General features: G+C 38.3%; 1 protein-coding gene across 3 annotated transcripts in view; it reads right to left on the reverse strand.

Annotated features, from left to right (window-relative positions):
- Positions 1–22,139, reverse strand: part of Atp2b1 (ATPase plasma membrane Ca2+ transporting 1) — a 119,552-nt gene that overhangs the window by 96,759 nt on the left and 654 nt on the right. For 2 of the 3 annotated variants that reach the window (XM_004623777.2, XM_023716337.1), the window contains exon 1: positions 21,886–22,090. The exons of the other annotated variant lie outside the window; for it this stretch is intronic. The gene's annotated coding sequence lies outside the window, so the exon portion shown is untranslated. Of the gene's footprint in view, positions 1–21,885; positions 22,091–22,139 lie in introns of those variants that run through there. 3 annotated transcript variants of the gene reach the window in all.

The raw sequence follows: 22,139 nt of genomic DNA on the forward strand, positions 1-22,139 counted from the left end.
ATATATATATATATATATGCACACTGCTTAAAATAAAAGAACTTCTAAGCACTAGGGAAATAATAATCAATGATGCTACAATATGCTTAAGAACCTTTCTACACACAAGCATTGAAAGTAATTTTTTAAAAGAAAAACCTGGTTATTTTAGAGCATAGAAAGCAGACTTTATGTTCACCCTCTATAACTTAATATTTCTTTCAGTCCATTTGAGGTTGAATAGGAGGAATAAATATGGCTTCCTGCACCTCTCTCCCTTGTGTCTGTTAACTGATACCAATGTACGCTTGACTCTCAGATCTCAGGCTAGTGCTAACTTAGCTTTCTTCTAGAATTTTCCTGACCAATTGTGTATAGTATGATAAAATGTACTTCAAGTTTCAAATCAAGAAAACTTTTGGAACACAATCTAGTTTCTACTCACTGCCTACACCTCAAACCCAGAAAATTTCCTTAAACTGAGTAACTTCAAATCCTGAGCTTTAGATATCACCCTAATTCATATTTTTTCATTTAATTCTCTACTTTTGCTTTCATTGGCACAGTTTCCAAATTCACAGATATAATTTAATAAAATGGTCACGGAATGCCTCATCATACAGAGGGAATTCAACCAGAGTTAAAGGAAGTAATAAATAGCTGCAAATTAAGTTTGTTAATAAAGTCTAGAATCAATTTTCTGCCCACAACCAAAAAAAGGAGTGCTTGAACTTGTACTCAAAATCTCTCTTTGCCTCACTGGACTGAGAGTAAATGGAATTGCTGGTTAGCTGGACCAATGATGTTTGCCCAATGCCCCACTTTGTCCTCTATTTCCTGTCCAATTCATCTCTTCTACCCCTCAGGAGAGCTGCCAGTATTTCAGGAACAAGCTTTTGCAACTTCCCTTCATTCAAGCAGGAAATATGAGTGTAACAGTTGACATACTGTGTCTACTTGATAAGTTTAGAAGATAACTCACATAAGACCATCCTGAGGTATGGAAGAGGAGGGCACGGAGATAGCATGGGAGGATAACCGGCAATACAATATATGGGAGGGAAAGAATCCCCCCTCTCCACTTTTATTCTTGCTGTTTTTGCTGCCTTCTGCCACCTTGAACTGTTTTCCCCTGTGCCATGGTTCATGCCTTGGAGCCAGATAAATATGGACTGAAACCTCCACAAACTGTGAGCTAAATATGCTTTTCTTTCCTTAACTTTGGGTTTCAGGTGTTTTGTCCCAGAAATAAGAGAAAAGAAGAAACTAAAACAGTGACATTTGTGATTCTCAAAGGTGCCAGACTAGCACTTGGAGGTTCTTAGAAACTACAGTATTAGACTCACTCTGTCCTATTAAACCAGAAACTCTTGAGACTGAGATGATATCAAGCCTTCCAGATGATTCTGGTACATGTTAAAAATTTGAAAATTAAATCACATTTTGGTTGACTAAAATTAAACTGTAGTGTGATTTTTTTTTTTCTTTCTGTCTTCCAGATTGCATTATGTCCCCTAAAACTCCTACACTGAAGTCTTAAATTTCAATGTGACTTGTGTTGGAGATTAAGCCTTTAAGGAGGTAATGAAGTGTTAAATGAGGTAATAAGAGTGGGACCCTAATCCAATAGAGCTCATGTCCTTAATAATAAAATGAAGAGACACCAGGCTTGTGCTCAGACAGTGAAAAAGCCCCAGGAGGACCAGCAAGGAGGCAATGGTTAAGTCAAGAAGAGAGAGGACAGGATAAAAGGAGCTTTGTTAACCTTTGTGTTAAAACTTCCTAGCATCTGGAACTGTGAGAAAATAAGCTGCTGTTTCAGCCACCCTGGCTGAGGTATTTTGTTATAGCAGTCCCAGAAGACTAATACATTCATTTTTGCTACAAACAAGATCCAATTTCCACCCTTCTCTTTAGGTATGGATCAAGAAAACTTGCCACTGTTAGAAAATGCTCTGAAATTCTCTTCAGCACCTGTTCTTCATGCCAGTCTTTTAGCTTCATCCTATAGTAAAGGACCATCTTGCCCCTTAATGCCTTGAGAAGATAAGCCCAACATACTGTAGAGTCAACTGAAATTGTAAGAAACATTTCTAATATAAATGGTGCTACTTCTGAGAAATCCATCCTACTTTGGCTCATCAACCCACCCAAAAAACCAAACTCCTTTCTTCAAACGTCTGTACTCTGTTCTCCCTATTACATGAATACCACAGAACTGATGTTCTTTGGCAGATTTTGCACTTAGGATTTTAAAGCTGTAACTGTATTTCTTCTTTTATCTAATGAAATGGAACACATCATTAATCTTCCAAATAATTTCCCTAAAGGAAATCTTGTTAAGATAACATGTACCTACGTTGCATATACTTTTCACGAAGAAATACCTGTTTAATAAAATAAATGTTAGCCAATAGTCAATCAATGCTCAAACTGGCCTAAAAGTATTCTTTATGGGCTTCCATTATGTTTCACTATACTACCATGTGTATCAGTAGACAGAAAATTCATGTTCAATGGCAATATGAAACTACGTGATCTGGGGCTTCATATTTTACATATACAGTGTGTACATGTTCTGACACACATAAATTTACATCACTTGAAGTGACAGCAGGTGCTTCTACAGTGGTTAAAAATATACTAAGATAATGAGGATTAATCAAGAAAAAAACATTCTGTTTCTACCAAATAACTGTAAGTATCTTAATATATTGTGGGAATTACTCATATTTTCTATAAATACATTTAGCCTCTTTTAATTTATTAAGCATAAAGACAAAAAAAGTGACCCATCAAATCACCTATTCCCTTTTGATTTAAATACTGACGTCATTTTCCTATATACTGTCACACAAAATGCTTTGTGAAAATGGCATAAAACATTGATTAGAATCAAGTAAGATTTAGAAAATTTTCCAATTTACGAATTGGAATTTTACGGATTACAATGACATTTTTTAAAAATGTTAACACCAACCAAGTATGTTTAGAAACCACTGAAAGATGCTGTAAAATTCAATAGACTGTCAAAATGAGGAGACAAAATTCATGAAGTATGTGCAATATTCTTTTCCACTGATTCAGCTGCATATATATTGCTAAATCAGTTATTTTAAAAAAATAAAACAGGAACATATGAAACAGATGGATCATGTGAGAAGAAAACCAGAACAACAGAATTAAGCAACCCACAGCTAATATGCAAGCATCCATTTATACAGCCACTCACCTTCCTTATGAAGGCCCTTCACAGGAGTCTAACTGAAGATAAGGCCTACAGCCAAGGCCAGATTTTATTCACTGTCCAAAGAAAGACTTTACACAGCACTTTCTTTTGCACAGCTATGGAGAGCTCATCAATGTCACTATTACTGAAGTAAATTATCAACAAGGAATTCAAACCTGTAAGTTATTAAACGTGCGTAGACCCACATCACTTTTTTGCATAACAATATAATAAAATTCAGACACAGGTATAAGTTCCAAAACTGAAGAGTGTTCTACCTCTGGACTATATATACCCTTTTATGAAATACTGTATTCTAATTCATGCACATTTAGTGTTAACTTACACTGAGTGAAAAGAAAGTAAATTCCCATTTGTATAGGACAGAGACTAACTGCTCTAATGGGTTCTATGCTGAGCATTCAGGGTACAAGTACCTGAATGAGAGCTGGGACACCTGGGCAAGTTCAAGTGTCTCTCTGCCTGTTTTCTCATTTATAAAACAGAGAGCTGGACCAGTTTCTCTAAGATCTGTTCTAGAACTGAAACTACATGTATTTCTTTAGCTGTGCATGGTGGTGCACACCTAACCCTCCAGTGCTTACGAGGCTGGGACAGGAGGACTGCAAGAACTTGTCACCAGCCTGGACGACAGAGTGAATTCTAAGGCCAGCCTGAACAACATAGAACCTGTCTCAAAAACAACAACAACAACAACAAAAATTATTTGTCTACCCCAACAGGCTGTATCTCCCAGTCCACGCACAAACATTGGTGTTCCCATTCCATGGGCTTAGGACTACTTGATTATTTCTTTAGCTTATATTTTTCTTTGCCAGAAAATATACACAAAGAAACCTTACATAGAGCTGCAATTCACAGTCATTATCAAGTTTACTTTACTAATTTAATACCATGGTTCACTATACTAACTAATCTTGATCTAAAATTCACAGGTTTTTACCTATCAATTAAAGCTGGGCATGATGGTGCATGACTGTAATCTTAGCACTCAGGAGGCTGAGGCAGGAGGACTGCCTAGAGTTTAAAACTGATCCAGACCACATAGTGAGTTCAAGGCCAGCTTGAACTACACAGTAAGATTATGTCTCAAAAACCAAAACCCAAACCCAAACTGAAACCCAAACTAAATCAAACTAAACCACAACAAAAACACCTGTCAATTCTGATTGTCAGTGAATAGATGGTCTTAAAACTTAATTTTCAATACTGGTATACTTTTAAAAAAAAACTTCTATATTATCTACATTTTAGGTTCTTGTTTTCCAATATAGTCAAATGATTCACTACTTGTTACTGCATTTATCAGGTTCCAAAAGGACTAAGATACAAAAGACAGGACATTCAGTTAAATTTAGTCAGTCAACAAACTTTTATTCTAATGTATGTCCCAGGCAATATGTGACAAACTTAAAAAGTTATTAATTGGAAACTTAGTCCTACTGTCCTATTATTCTAAATTATCATTTTCTAAACAACATAATTTCAAAAAGCAGATTTAAAACTAACTGCGATTTAATTTTTCTTTGACTCAAAAGGAAAAGTGGATCTTCCAATGGCTATCCCCCCTCATTCCGGTCTCCCAAACTAACACACTAACAAAACATTGGAAATGGATTATAAAAGAGCCTTTTCCATCTGGACTGTCCTCTTGGCCCCTGACTGACAAGACTAATAAGAAGCATGACAAGGCAGTCATGCTTCTAGAAGGAAACTAGAAAAGTCAAATTCTCGCTTTGCAAACCTGGTACTGCCTTTACCCACATTCAGCCCATATTCAACACGGTTTCTTAATCCTCCCTTATTTAGTTTGCTATATTGCTGTTTGTATTGGTGTACTTTACCTAACATATCATAACCATGTCTAAGAGATACTTTGTAGTCTTACCTTAATCTCTTACCTCTCCCTACTTACCCAGTATATATAAATGTTACAAATCCTGAAATTTATCAAGTGTTTTCAAATATTAAATGTCATCATAGAACACAGTAGATACATAAGTTTATAATATTCTACGGTGAATTCATACTAATATGACAAACTTGAAATTCACTTGTTGAATAAATTCTTATCAGCTGTTTTACTTTTTTCTATTTTTAAGCTGGAAATTCAACTGTATTCAAGCCAGTAGGAACCGTTGAATTCAAATCAGAGCTACCAGGCAACAAGACATACACGAGACATTCATAGCCCTGTTGTGAATATGCTACGTTATCCCAACAAGGCTGCTGTTGCTCAAAATATGTATACTTCCATTTTTATTTTTCCTTCAGAAATACTTTTTAAAGAAAATCTTTAGTATGAGCAAATCATGTTTCTAAAGATGTTATCAAGCATAATTTTATAAATAAATCTGGTTAATAAAATTCATGGTTCAGACACTGTATGTTGTAAGGATGCTGCTAAAAAAAATTATATATCACAGAAATCAAGCCTCTGCGAATGGCAGTATTTTGCAATATAAAATCTCCCAAATCAATGTAGAATGTCAACACTGTAAGTCTAAATCACTTTTCATTCTTGTGAGATGGGTTCAATAGAATTGGTTTTCCCTCTTGCATGTGTTTTACCAGTTATCAGTTTTAATATTTAGCGCTTTCTAGGATATTGTTTTTCTACAACAGACTTCTACTGTTTTCCCTAGTACCATCAGGAATACCGTATTTCACTGACAATTACTATTTTTACCCTAAAAGCTAACAGTATAAATTCTCCCTATAAGACCTAAATAGCAAGTATTAATTGTTTGTAACTTTAAATGGGTGGTACGATGGAAACAGAACTAGATTTAAATCTATCCTTTTGCAGTCACTATTTAAGAGTCAATAAGCATAAACCAAATCCCTAATGTCTTGTACATGTTTTATCAATACTTAGATGAATAGGCAAGCTCTGAAGAATCATTCAAGATAAAAGAAAAAAATCTAGCTCCTGTCATTAAATTTCCAGTAACATAACAGTGGGCCATCTGTGTATAGCAGGAAGAGCAACGGATCTGTTAAAGAATTGGCCTACAGGATTTTTTGTACTGCTGGCACTTGGGCAAGTAAACAGACTGACTTACAGAAAAATGAACCATCAACTCATAGTGAAAGTGTACCCTTATAAAATCAGAAACTTTAAACATTTTACATAGAAGTCTTTTGATAACATAGTACAAATTACCTTAAGCAATTTTTAAAACCCAAACATAAGTAAGCCATTAGGTGATCACTCAGGATTACTACTTAGGTTAAGACTTCTCATGTACCACGAACTTTGGGGTCCCAAGGATGTGATTAATACCAACCAACCCTTGAAGAAGTCTATCTAGGAGGATAATCATACATACAGATGAATATAAGGTAACAAATTATATTTTAGAAATATCCTATTTTCCTAGCCCCTTTCTAGCACTTTTAGTTCCCAAAATAAGAAATTCCAATTTCTTTCCATTTTGACTCTACGGGAATATTCACTTTTTTAAAAAGCATCTTTCAGAAGTTCATAATTAAGAAATTCACACTGAAACAAAGTTAATACACACACAGGCTGCCTATCACAAGTAAGGTAAAGCAATTAAAAGGAAAAGACATTTGCCAGCTCTCAGAACAATCACATCCTCTTCAAGTGAGAGGAGAGCATTTCTTCTACATCAGTGCTGTGGGTCAGTACTATGTTAATAAGAAAAAAAAATTAAAAAGGCAATAAGGAAAATAAAAGATTGGTTGATAGGAAATTCAAATAAAATCTAGACACTTCAAGTTTTAGAGCTGTAAGTCCACTGTAAAGGTATTGAGAAGGTTAAGGTCACAGGATTTGGGTTATAAAAATTAATGTATTATCTCCTTCTTCATCCATGACTTAAATGAGGTAATTGATTTACAACTCAAAGGCTTGGCTTGGACTCAGACTTTCCTTGTACTGAAGAAAGTATATGTTTGATTAATATGTGTCATTTTTTGTTTTTATGTACCAGATAAATATAAGCCCTGAAAGAGTAGAATATACTTCAGCCAAAAGTATTTCTGGGGGCCAGGGAGATGGCTCAGTAGAATAAGTGCTTCCCTGGCAAGCATAAGGGCCTGAGTTCAATCTCCAGTGCAGCAAAAAAAAAAAAAAAAAGTATTTCTGTATGCACTTGGAGTTTTTACTCTCCCCTACCTTATACAACTGTTGCTAAGCCAATCATCTATTTTCTACCTGCTATTTCAAAGTCAAGGGAACATTAAGTTAATTTAAAGTGATCGCAACACAGATGTGGAAATGACTCTGCCCAGAGAATCTACAGGAACTGGCTCATCAAAGAAGTTAGCTCTAAAGTATGCTTTGAGTGATAAGCGGTACTCTGTAGCATGAGGAATTTAGGAAAGGGGAGTATGACAGGAAAAGGCAAAGAACAAGAACAATACACAGACTGGGCATGTCTATAATAAAATAAGGACTCTTGGTATGACTATGACGAAGTGAGCACGGTGAAACAAGAGACAGGACAATACAGGGAGGGGGCTCAGAATTAACACGAAATCAGTAAGTGCCACATGAGAAGCTCCTAATTTTCTGGAGAAGTGCAGAGGGCTTAATGAAGGAGTATTAGGATGAGTTCTACAAAATGCACATGAAGGCATTCCAGGTATGAAGAGCCACAAAGACACACTGTTTTCAAAGAAAACTGTCCAAGGCTATTAAGTTTTATAAATTCTCATAAAAACCACCTCTTATACTGTGAGATGTTGATTTTTGATTCTTCTTGTGGTATTTGTACTTGCCTCTAGACAATCTTCTGTTTCTCAGATCTGCTTTCTTATTTGAAAGGAGTTAAAAATAGCCATCAAAATGCTAGAGAAATATATTTAAAATACTAATAAATGCACCAAGTAAACACCTATAATGGAGAGAAGCACTAAAAGCTCTAGATACAAGGGACTTCTGGCTTCTTAGAATGCTATTCTGCCAATTTCCTGGTTCTCTATTTTGTTTTACATGGTTCAGGAAGCTGGATAAATAACAGCCTCAGGCCAGTGGAGAAATTATCACATACCTCTCTTCTTTCTTCTTCAAGTTCTGCTGCTTCTTTCATTCCAATTACAGATAGCAGTCTGTCCACTACTAAGTGGCATGCACCAAGACAAGTAGGCTGGTTTATTAACTTTTATAGTAGATGAACACTGTGGTTTTGCACAGTTAATTTGGTATATTTCCTTCTTTTACAACTGTAACTTTTCTAGATAAGGGAAATTAGTTAAGTGGGGAAAAACATTTGTTGGTGAATGTTCAAACATGTGTATCTAGACATATACCTACCAAATTAAATGTAAAATATATCCAAAGAACTAATCTGTCATATTTTCTTCCCATCAAATCACTATGCACCCTTCTTAAAATTTAAGTCTCTAATGTCATTAAAATCTGTGACTTCCAATGATTCCAAACTCCTTGTAAACTTTTGCAGTTCTAGGTTAAACAATAAGCTCTCTAGGTCTCCCACCTTTCCGAAACCATTCAAAATTTCTCCCCTTGAACTTTCTAAGGCTTCTGCCTTATTTGCAGCTACCTGATACCAAATATACTAGAGGAGCATGGATAAAGAATCTCCTCATAGTAGGAGTTTTCCTTTATTCATGACAAACATCACCATACAAGCATCCTGTGTGGAGAACATTCAGTATAAATCTATGACTACAGGTGTATATCACAAAGACAGACAATGGGAGCAGGCCAATTATGCAACTCAGCACTGAAAGTCTAACTCACTGCCTTGACTGTGTATGGAAATACAAGCAAAACTCAATTCCCCCAGGGCAGAAATCATCAGGAAGGAGGAGAAAGAAAGGAAACAACTGTAGCAAAATTACTCAAGTTTGAACGTTTAACAACAGATTCTACAATGCTTTTCTTTCTTTCTTTTTTTTTTGTTTTGTTTTTTGAGACAGCGTCTCACTATATACTTCAGGCTACCTCTGAACTCACTACTATGTAGCCCAGGCTGGTCTCAAACTTGGGGCAATCCTCCTATCTCTGCCTCCCATCCTATGATTTTTTGATTTGTGTTATAATAGTCAGAAGCCCCTGCCCCATAGGAAGAGATCACAGACCAGGAAAGGAGCATGTGCACCTGACGCTGGTTCCTGGAAGTATGCAGCACTTCACCACTCAACACACTGAGGCTGACTGTAAGATCTGTGTCTCTTCTCAGCAGGTTACCAAAGGCCTCCACTGTTTAGAAAAAGATCCTGTATTTTCACATCTGTTTATTTAAAATCTTAAGTTTTCCACATAAAATGTGAAGACAAAGCAAGATATACAGGAGGATACTATTAGGGCACCTTAAAATTCCTTGAGATTTTAATTTGTCTATAATAATTGTGCTTTATACTTTAGATTAACTCAAAACAGATTTGTAGCTTTTTTTTTTTTTTTCTTGTGGAACCGGGGATTGAACTCAGGCCCTTGCTCTTGCCAGGGAAGTGCTTATTCTACTGAGCCATCTCCCTGGTCCCCAGATTTGTAGTTTTTGTTATTATTTTTTAATGTATTTGGTTCCTACAGGGTCTCACTACACCCCTTGGACTCATGGTGATCCTCCTGTTTTCAAACTCTCCAGCGCTGGGATTACAGGCGTGTGCTAGTACGCCTGGACTCTGTGGCTGGTTCAGCCCACCCCGGAAGCCAGGCTGGCATGGCATATAGTGCTGGGGATTGAACTGCCGTCCCAGCACACTTGCCTAAGCAGACACTTTAGACCACTGAGCTATCTTGTTGGCCCCACTTTTAACTTTAGATGCTAAGTTTTTGTAGTTTTTATCTTTATGATTAAAAAAAAAAAAAGACATACATTAGCCATTCATGGTAGTGAACACTAAGTCTAGTTACTCAGGAGTCTGAGGCAGAAGTGCAAATCTGAAGGCAGTCCATCTAACTGAGGCACACCCCGTGCAAACTAAAAAGACAATGTAAGGCATGGTGGCACAAACCTGCAATCCAGGTCTCAGGAGGCTGGGGCAGAAAGACTGCCATAAGTTTGAGGGCAGTCTAAATACTGTCTAATAATAATAACCATAATCATTATCGTCTGTAACAATATAAAAAGGAAAAGGAAAAGGCCTGACGTAGTCAGATAGCTGAGCAGCCCTGAGCTTGATCCCTAGATACTGTCTCTCTCTGGGTCCAAGAAAAAAAGAACAGACACCTTGATTCTGTTATAAGACATTTTGGAGGACTTCATTCACCAGCATTTTGAAGGAACACTAACTTTATTTCTACATGGTTCTTATACTTATTCTGTAGTTAAGTTTCAAATGGGTGGTAAAACTGTTTTGGGAGCAACTAGACTTACATAGTTATACAAATTAGATTTATATAGTTTATACATAGTTTAGTTCTCATTTTCAATTGAATCATTCAGCTCACAATACTTGAGCTCAAAGGAGTAGCAGCAGCTAGTGATAAATTCTCACCTCAAGCATATGACAGTTTCTAAGAGACAAGGTAAGCACTTTACAGTCATCCAGCGTCAATGTATTCATGTTTAAGACTGGGCATAGTACCATCCTGCAGGAGTTATTAAGAACCTCACAGGTTTAAACAGAGCACTGTGCCAGGGGAGAGTGATGGGTCATCAGTCCCCACTCTCGAGCTGAACATCTTACGGAAGTGTCAAACACATAAAATGACTAATTCTAAAAATGTTATGGGAATACAAGGAAGTAGAGTACAGACCTAAAAGTGAGAGAAAGAGACACTGCACATACTGTGAGACAAGACCAGTAATCTCAAAAACCTGACCAGAAAAGAGGCTGGAAGAAAAGTTCAATCAAAATGTCACAAACACCAAAACCCTTTAAAAACTAGTAATTACGAGGGTCATAATAAACAGAGATGAAACATTAACAAAAGATGCATACTGGAGGATTAAACACATCTTGATTGTGCTGTTGATTTCACTGGAATATATACAGATCTGAACACAAGATTTTCACTTTATGTGAAGTTTTACTGTATGTTAATTATACTTTCGTAAAGTTCTAACAATTTTTTAAGTTATGAAAGGAAAGAATAGGCCACAAGTAAGCTACACAATTGTTCTTCTGGACCCAAGTTTGTGTCCAGCTTTCTAACATACAGCTTTCTAACTATGGAATTCACTGACTAGAACACTTTCTTTGTAGACACACACACATAGCCAATGGAGGAACATTTAACTCTCTTCCCTTGAGCTGGCCAGAGTACTCAGTCAACCCTGCAGATGAGAGGAATAGTGATAAAAGATGTCTCTGCTATCCCATGTAAGAGAATACCTGAAGCCAGCAAATCTACAACTGAGTGAAAGAGGAGGCCTGGAGATCTGTAAATTGTTTTGGTTTCAGAGTGGTAGCCTGGTTTTCAACCTGTGTTCCTTAGCCTTCTGCAAAGATGAGTAAGAGGGGTCACAGAGCTATGCAGAACGTGGAATGGTTATATGAGCATTAAATTCTTAATTTTTCAACCAGGTTTAGTCTCCCTGTCACCTCTTCTTTAAAGGTATCTCATTTTCCCAACTTTGAGCCTTTGCGGAATTCTGTAACAAAAGCTGAGTTGATATTCCACTGTTTTCATTACTGGCTTGGAATCCAGCTACTTGAGTCTAGGAAGTCAACTTCTAAAATTTGGTGTGTGGTCCTCTTCCTTGTGAATTTAGGAATTTTTAAAAACTCCTTTACTCTCTTCGTCATACATGTTTACCAGGGAGTCAAATTAAATGAGTTTTAACTTCTGCAAATACAAAGTGCAGATGACAGCTTTCCAATACACGTTTATCTTCATGAATGAAACAGCATTAAAAGAGATGAAAAGTCAAATGATAAGGTACTGGAAAGGCAAAGTCAGAAAACAAACTTCACAGAAAAGTAGTTTTAAAAAATGGTCGGGCAGAGGCTGGGGAAAGCTTGGCGGTCTAAATGCCTGCCTGGCAAGTGCAAGAACGCGGCTTTGATTCCCAGTACTGCATGCCGTGCCAGGCACAAAAAGCAGGCCTGGTGGTGCATACCTGTAATCCCAGCACTTCCCAGTGCTGGGATTACAGGTATGTACCACCAGGAGGATCTGAACTGCATAGTGAGACTGTATACCAAATAAAAAAATAAATAAAAGATTAAAAGAAAATTTTTTACAAATTGGTCGGGCATGGTGGCTGTTGTGGAGCTAACTGGTGGTCAACCTCTTACACCCAACTGAACTGCTGAACTACCATGGTGCTCAGTGTGGGAGGCCCACCTGAGGATTGTCGCCAGCAGCATAAAGACAGAACAGGAGATGCTGTCAGAACACTGTTAGGGATGCTGTTTATAGAGAAGCTGATGGTTCTCTTGAGCTGTTCTGCTGGCGGACCTTGTCATGCCAGCTTTCTTGATGAACTTTGGAGGAGCTGTGGTTCTCATCTTGAGCATTGCTTCCTGGCTCCACAGGGGAAGATGGTGCACTGTTCAGCCTCATGGAGAAGCTTGTTGCACTGGCTTTCCTGGTGGGAACTTGGCTTTCCTCATCGCTGGAGGAGCTTGGGACCTCACTGTTATTGACGATGGTTGTGGTACTTTTGGGGGCGCTCTGGTGCTTACTTTGAGTGTTGCTTCCTAGCTCCAGTGCAGATTCCTCAGCCTACCAGCACAGATACTTTATCTGGCTGGCACAGACTTTCTATTTCCACCACTGACCTTTGGGCCTTTGATGTACTTCTTGTATATGATTCTTGGGCGATTCTTTATAAAATATTATAAAATGTGTCTTGTGTTATATTATTCTCCTTTGAAAAACCCCAAACCACAACAGTGGCACGCTCCTGTAACCCCAACACTCAGGAGGATCCAGAAGGGTCACCAAGGCAACGTGGGCTACATAGTGAGATGGTCTCAAAACATGTACACACACACCCCAAAACAACACCATGCATTGGGGATTTGCTATGGCTTTCGAAGGTTTTTTTAACCTGGGCAGTTCATAATACCAGAGGAAAAGTTCAAACTCTAAGCTTTAAGTCCAGTCACATGAGTATCACAAAGATATACAGGTTCTGAGAAAGGTGTGCATTCCTACCAAAAAAGGATGCTTTAGCAAGAGGACCTGAAGTGACAGAAATCAATTAGGTTCCAGTGCTCTATATACATAAACAGTGGCATTTAAACTCAAAGGAAGAGTTATTGAATTTTAAATCCACTGTATGTGCAGAGGGGGCTGACTGACTGATCACTGATACCTTTTCCTCTGTTTTGCCACCAGGTCTTTTCCATATTACTGACTGACCCTGTCTTCATCTCTCAATCTCCAGTGGTGCCCTTCTGACTCAGTTCTGTAGTTCTTTGTCACAGTATTAGTTGTGTGGAGTGTCCAAAGTACAGTACCTGAGGTTCATGAGTCATTTTTTAAGTAAAATTTCTTTGAGCCAGAACAGCAAAGGACTAATTATCACAAAGGAATATAAAATCTTATATGAGCAACACAGGATGAAGAAACAATATCTTGCATATGTGTATTCATTCCAGCAGAAAAAGATCTTGTGTACTGTTCTACCTCTTCTCAGTTTACCTGGTTCCATAGATCACTGTCTTCAGATTTTTCTTGTCTTCACTAACAAAACCATTTCTGTGCTTCACTGACCAACAATGTTATTATCATGACCATTAATTACTGCAAAGTTAAAGCAAGAGTAAATCTTAAATTCCCTCTACAATGCTTTGTCAAAATGTCCATCGATAAATTTTTTAAAAGAAATGGAAGAACAGCAGTGCACCTGTACAGTCTCATCTGTGCTAAACATTGATTTTTGTTTCGAACATTTTTGATATGATTTACATACTGAATTCATATAATCCATAATTACTTCACATTTGAAATTACTACTCAGAGTATCACACAAATAGTCAATGGAAATGATGAAATCAAGTACAGGCTTTATTTCTTGACCTAAGGAAGGAAGGGCAAGAAAAACCACACTATCACGCTTTACATTTTAATGCAGTGTATGCCCACACTTCTGATGCCCACAGTGATTCTCAACCAGGTCATGAACTAACATGTTCACTTGCAATTCACAAAAACAAGCATATCAATACACTCCAGGATGTTTCTATCAATAAATAACAACTATAAAATGCATTTTAAGTTTTAAGTCATTAACATACACTTTGCATTATGGCACTGTACATCACGCAAATGGATATAAATCCAATAAACATATCCAAATAACATCAATCCTGATAAAAGGAAAAAAATGACATAAGTAAAATTAGTTATTTTGCTACATAAATATCAACTGCTATTATAATAGCTTATTACAATCAGGATAAAATTTAACATGGACAAATGAATTTTCACACTGAAATCTAGAAATGGAAAAGTACTTCCTATATGCCGAATAGTTTTAATAACATTCTATGAAGTGCAGCCTCCTTCCAGAGGTAAAGCAGACTATTCAATGAGTCCACTTGAGCAAGGTTAAACTATCAAAGGTAACAAGATTTTTAAAAACCTCCTCAGAAAATTTCCTCAACCTTCCTTTCTTTACCTAAACAACTGCAGTTACATGATGCCTAATTTCTAAATTAATGTGCAAAAATACTGACTGAACATTTTGGATTAAATTCTAAATATCCCCATGAACTCATGTTTTATCTCAACTTCTCTATTCTATTTCTAAAATGAAACCACTAAAACAGAAAGCTACACAATAGATGTACAACCTACAATACAGAGGAATTTAGACAAGACAATCAGGGATAAATTTTGAAAAAGATAGAATACTGCTGAGTTTTGAATGATTGGACTATTTAGACCAGAAGATAGAGTCCAGTCAGGTGAGAGAAAGAACATACATGAAGTCAAAGAAAGGGGACAAAGGCTGGAAGTCTACATACTGTCACACAGTGGGCAGTGTGCAGTACTGCAATATACAGTGAAGTTTCCAAATACAGGAAACACAATTCATTTTGTGCTCTATGTGAACAGCACCCCCTGGGGGTGTGCAAAGTGGTGATCCTGGTTAGGTAGTACATTAAAATGGACAAGTGAGAAAATCCACTAAAAGGTACATGTGAAATAAGAAAGAGCCCTGAACACATCTGGACTGATTTAGTCCACGGTAGGATATTAAAACATTTGAACTGGAGATTTAGCTCAGCAGCAGAGCACTTGGCTGGTAAGTGTGAGGCTGCGAGTTCAATTCCCAGTACCAAAAAATAAAAAAAGTGAGACGTCCCACACGAAAACTGCATAAATCAACATCTCCCTCCTGATTTTCATTTTTTCCCTTCTCCTCCAGATAACCTCTAATATTTTTTAGAACTAATTCTTTAAACTATACTTTAAAAAACAATGACTTACTTTATATAAGACCTTCAAAGTCTGGGTAAAAAAAAAATGAGAAAATACTAAAAGTTTTAGTGAAGAAATGACAGTACATAAGCCATCTAAAGTAAAATAATACAGCTAGGCCTGGTGGTAGACCCATGTATCCCAGCACTGGGGAGACTGAGGCAAGAGAATTGTCAAGAGTTCCAGGCCAGCCTGATTTACAGAGCAAGACCTTACCTCAAAACAAACAAACCCACCCTAAATAAATAGATAAAACAAAAAACATTCTGACATAAATATGCATGGTAGATTTAAGCACCAGATCTAAGAATTTTTAGAGAACAACATTGTTTTTTAAGATCCTCCAACTCTGTAGGAGTTGGAAAACAAAATGGATGGAAACACACTGCTAATATTAAAATTATTTTAAAGATTTTTTTTTTTAGGTTAAGCAGTCAAATACTTAAGATTTACTTTATTTTATTTTTTATAATTTTTGTATTTTAGGGAAGGGTCTGCAGGGTGTTCAGGGTCTCACTACTAGATCGGACCCATAGTGATCTGCCTGTTTACAGCATCACAAGAGTTGAAATGACAGGCGTGTGCCACCATGTCCTCTCTCAATTGCTATCTCAGCGCATCCTTTGGGTGGGGGTGGGGCTGGCATAGCAGGTCTGGGGATCAAACCCCTGGCCCCTGTGCCTGCTTGCAGGCTCTTTAATCCACTGAGCTATCTGGCCGGCCCTTAAGATTTTAATTAAAAATTTTAATAAAAAACTTAAAATTTACTCCTAAATTTATCAGGTCTTTATACCAGTTATACCAGTTAGGCAATGTAATCTCAGATCTCACAGGGTAAGCAAGCACTGGTCCATTCAAAACTGTCCTTATTCTTTCTCCTAGAGACCAGGTAACAGAAATGTTAATACAAAAACGGGTATACTAGATTTTAAAAAATAATACTGTGTGAAGTACTTGTACTTACAAATAAATAATATTCTTACCAAAGAAATAACCAAAATACAGTTAACACACACACAATTCAGAATAGCTGAGACTGTCATAGGAAAAGTCTAATAGAAAATAGCATTAAGAAAATATAGGAAAAAGGGTCAATCAAATAGCTCAGCAGATTAAAGCTCCTGCAAGCAGGCACCAGGGCCAGGGGTTCAATCCCTGGGCTTGCTGTGCCACCCCTGCCCCCAGGGCATGCTGAGATAGCAATTGAGACAGGGCGTTGTGGGGTACACCTGTAATCCCAGCACTAGGAGGCTGTAAGCAGGCAGGTCACTACAAGTCTGATCTAGTAGGGAGACCCTGAACACCCTGTAGACCCTTCCCTAAAATACAGAAGAAAAAATTACAGGAAAATGTTTACCCACAGTATATCTTCCATAAGGCTTTAATTTAATTTCCACAAATTATGAAATCTAACTATTCACCCTAAAATATAGCCAACATACCTATAATTTCAAAATAGTAGTGCAATGTTGAGATAAATGTGCTTCAAAATTAATTTCATTTTAAAAGGCATTTTAGCTGGGCGTGGTGGTACATGCCTGTAATCTCTGCACTTAGGTTGAGGTCAGCCTAGACTACATAGTAAATTCAAGGCCAGTCTGAACTACACAACAAGACCCTGTCTCAAAAGAAAAAAAAAAAAAAAAAGTATTGCAAATGTAGGTACTGTATATTACATATGTGAAGCTAAACTCCTGCTTTAAAGAGTGGCTTTATATAAGAAAATTAGCCATATTTTAGATAAAATAGTTTCAAAGCCAAGTTCAAATGGATTTTAGGAGAGATCAACTACATAAACTATTAACATTTAAGTGAAACAACAGTAATTTTTATTGACACACTAAATATCAAATTATCAATGAGCTTGACATAATTCTTGAAAACTATTCAACACTAGCCAGCTATTTTTTAAAAAGTAGCTTCAAAAGTAATATAAATAGATGACTAACAATCTGTCTGTTTAGTTTGAAGGATTTTCTTCTAACAAAATGTAAGTGCTATACTATAGTTGAAATATACAGTACTATAATAATGTAACACCCACTTTTTATGAAAATAAATTTCTATGTTGAAGTCAGTTGGCTAGACATAAAATATGCAAATAAAGAACATTCTCTAAGAACTTACAGTACTTAATAAGTAACCACAGATGAACCTTCTGAAAGACAGTACATACAAGAATTATTTCCAACTTAGCAGTTTTAAACTGTTACAAAACCACCCAATTCAACCAAACTTCACTACAATAGTCAAAAATATTTGAAAGCACTAATTCCACTATGTGCAAAATCAAACCAGTGATGTCTTCCTGCCTTGTGAGATCTGTAACAAAGTTTTGTACTTTTGGAAGTAAAATCTAACTTGAAACTTTTGTAAAATTTTGAATTGAATTATGTAACAAATTAGTATCTCAAACAATTTAGATAATAACATGCAGCAGAAAAACAAGTGCATAAAATATTATAGCAGGAATAAAAAGAAAAATTAGTGTAGGACATTTTAAAATCAAGATTTAATAGATCCGCAGTCAATTCAGAACTAACGGCCTTTTGAAAACAAAATTCTTTAAAAAAAAAATCCATACTATTAAAAACACAATATTCCAAATATGTTCAAGTTCGTATCTTTAGCCGTTAAGTAAATCAAGGTTATGATTTACACCAAATACAAGCAATAATTAAATTACTATTTATATTCTACAATTAAACAACCACCAGAATCTGAGTTTTCATATACTTACATCATTTTGATACATAAACATAATGAGAAGAGCAAAGCACAAAATTAGAAGCCATGGAGAGTCCAATTCTGGCTTATCTAGAAGCTACCTGCATGACCTTAGGGCCTGCCTAGATAAATCACTATCAGTGGGCAGTGGGGGGAAAGGTATAACTGTCTACGCCACTCATTTCACAAGCATATTTACAGTGACAATCAAATGAGTAATTACATTCTCAAAAACTGTAAAGCACTTCATAAATCATACTGTAATAAGGCATTAAAACAGCAAAATTTGAGAGATGCTATCATTAGGTATCTACTGTAGAACAGATTGGACTGTAAGAACAACATTAAAAAAAGAAATTTTGTCTTTCAGATTCAAATAAATGTAGGACATTCTGTAAGATAATTTTATTCAGTTATCTGTCCTATGTGCCTATTTATAACAGAATCATTTCTTGTATAGATAGAAAGCAGATGGGCCTTTAGTTGTGGTCAAAATCAGTAAGTTCATGATTCTCTTTACTTTCTCAAGTGTGACAATTCCTATAATAAAAAAAAAATTCAATAGGTCAACACTGAAAGCATCATTTAGCTGTATGTATGTAAGAAAAAAATGACAAATACTTTTGTGATTCAGTATTACAAATTTTAAGGGATTATTTCTTTTAAAATTAATTTCACAGAAGATATTTCACTCAAAATGAACTTATGTTGATCAAATCCCAAAATAAATTCTACCAATGTAGTGTATATATAACATGTAAAATTATTCTCCATGCATCAACCTACTAGTTTAAATGTCCTTTAGTTTGTACATATTCTACAGTTTTAAGAGAAACCAGGAAGCAGTAAAGACATGTCATGTTTTATCACAAAGATTTTTGTTTAGCTTTAGTTTAATAAAGGCTTGTCCTCAGCGTAATAACACATGTTTTACAGTAGTCTATTAAGAAATCATAAATGTTGAATTAAAACAAATGCTGATAGGATGGTAATATCTTGTGGTTTGTATCTATGTATTAATTTATCCATTAGTTGAGAGCTTTTTTCCTCATGCTACAGCTGTAGTACAATAATCAAAATGATTCGGTGCCTAAAAAGACTGTGTATCTTAAATTCTGTATTTGGGAAGGAAAGGAAGGGAAAGAACAAGTAGGCAGGGACAGGTCACTGATTCAGCTGTTCCTACAGCACTCTTCTGAGGAGGAAAGACTCCATTTGTTTTTATATGAGATGCATTTGACAGGAGCCATATGTAAAAACCAGCTTTTCCAATATGGTCTTTATTAACTTTGAAAAGCAGTACTTCTAGTAGAAGTGCTTATTTGTGTTACTTTAAAACAATTGCAAAACCCTCAGTAAAACCATAAAAGGCAAGTAAATGAAGATGTCAAGAATTACCATACCTACTCAAGCAAAGTTAATCATTTTACTAATTTTGAGTGTCTATTTTAGGATCTGTCAATAGCTCAGCAGCTTAAAAATGTAAAACTATCATGCTCTTAGATATTCTTAGCTGGTGAAATGGCTAGTTTTAAACATTTACAACGCAGCTATTACTTTCCTTCTCTTCCCAAGCAGATCCAGACAACATCCCTATTATTCCAACAAAACCAAGAATCAAATCTAGTTTCTCACCTCATCTCAGAAAGCTACGCTGGATTCCAAGCTTCAATTAAAAAACCATGATTTCCCATAAAATCTCACAAATTCCTCTCAAGAGTAAGAAATTATAAAATACAGAAAAATGAATGCGAGTCCGCCTTACACACTTAAATGGGGATGGAAGTAATGACAGCTGAGGTAAAAATCAAGGCATAGTCTCAATTTTCATCATTTAGATAAAAGACAAGTAACAAAATTTAAATTAAAGGTGGCGCTCTGTCCTCAACTCACCCCAATGTGACTCACTCTTGCAGGCTATATGGTAGGAAATAACAGTTACTTTTCAAAGATCCTTGCAGTTACACCCAAGCCAAAATCAGGACAGAGATCCACCCTTAATTACAGCAATTTAACCATCTTATCTAAAGCAAGGTAGAAACTAAAACATGCCCCTGAAATCATGGCTAAAAAGGCCCACTCATATTCTAACCTTCAAAGGCATCCAATAAGAAAAACTGTTTCTATTTTCTTCACATTTGAACTCACCAAGAGGAAGAAGGAAGAAGAAAGAAGGGGACAGGGACCCAAATGAAGTGCACGGTATAAAATGCAGATTCCTGTCCTGTTGCTCTTAATTCCCCCACTCTGCCCCCGGCAAACACAAGGACAGGGAGTCCGCCTGGGCAAGGCTGGTGGCAGGGCTTGAGAAGGCCCTCCATTCACTCCTGTGGCCGCCACCCAAAAGGATGCCCAGAGAGAGCTTCGTACAATCCAGGCCCTCACAAGCACTTCTTATAAAATACACCCACGCTGAACAAGAGTCGTATTTTAAAATAAGTCCGTCCTCAGGTGGGGGAGGTTAAACACAACAAAGGCTTCCATGTTGAAAGGCAGACAGTCCAGACATGTGCACACAGCTACACACATATGAAAAAAAATCCATGTAACTAATTTATCAGAAACAGCAATCGATACCAACAGGAGCCATTAGATTATTAATAAACCCAGAAAAGTAGCGTGCACGCAGCGGAAGGTGGCTGTGTGCGGCGCTCTGTGCTAGAGAAGGTAAGATCGTGCCTGCGGAGAGGAAAGAGCCCCTCGCGTTTCTGCAGCCCCTCAGCCCACCCTGACACCTCTGCGCCAGGCACCGCCACAGCACACCCGGCTGCGCACTCCCACCACTGCGAGTCCCGCAGAAAACTGAATGAAAGACGCCCTAGACCCGACCGGGCTGGTGACCTAGGCGCAGACTTGGAGTCGCTAACTAGCTCAGCCACAGGATTCTCCAGCAGGGTGGCATAAAGCGAGCACACCCCAACCCCGCACCGGGCACCCCGCACGTCGTCCTCCTTCTTACTGACCTCTGCCACAAGGGATGGGGGTGTCGTGGGTTTTTTTCTTTTAAACTAAGTCCGTACAAACAAACTGGCAGCAATCCCGACCACCCTGAGGACCCAGAAGTAAGACGTGGGGAGAAAAGCGCGGCGGCGCTCCAACTCCCGGGGAGTCGCCGTCCGGTCTGACATACATCCATCAACTACCCGGCCGAGGGCGGACCGGGGGCCCTGGCTCCCGCCTGCCGCGCGTCTGGGGGCCCGAAGCTGGGGATTAAAGGGGTGATTCTCTCCGGACGCAGAGAGAGGGAGTGCCGGGCACCGCTGCCCTCAAGGTCACCACGCACGGAGCGGGGGCGACCGGTGGAGGGATGGGCTGTGGCGCGGCCGAGGCGGCTCGCTAAGTCAGAGCCGCGGGTGTACTCGAGAGGCCACCTGGGCCCCGGGCCAGGGGCGTCGACAGCAGCTGCACCGGGAGCCGAGGTGCACGGTGAGGCACAAGCTCACCTTTACGGTCTCCGGGCGGGAGACAACCTGGGAGCTGCCCGCCCGCCGCCCTCCCGCGCCAACTTCTCCGAAGCCGCGGCGATCCACCCGGTACTCACAGTGCCGACCCCGGTGCACAGCCCGCCCCCGCCTCCGCCCCGCAGGTGACCGCCCCCGCCGCTCACCTCACCCGGCACCATTTTCCGAGAAGGATGGGGAGACCCCAAAGGGGATCGGGACGACGCGGGGACGAGGAGACAAGAGGGCCGGGGCACTGGGCTTCCCGGCTGCAGCCGCGCGGGGCTGGGGTCAGGGCGCCACGCGGAGGCGCGGCTGCACCTCGAGGAGGACGCGGCCGCCGAGCCCGGGCGCGGCGTCCACCAGCCGGGGCTCCCCACTCACGCTTTACAGCGAGGCGGCGGCAGAGGAGGCGGCGCCC

This window comes from Octodon degus, unplaced genomic scaffold, assembly GCF_000260255.1.
Source record: "Octodon degus isolate 3935 unplaced genomic scaffold, OctDeg1.0 scaffold00004, whole genome shotgun sequence".
NCBI classification, from domain to species: Eukaryota; Metazoa; Chordata; class Mammalia; order Rodentia; family Octodontidae; genus Octodon; species Octodon degus.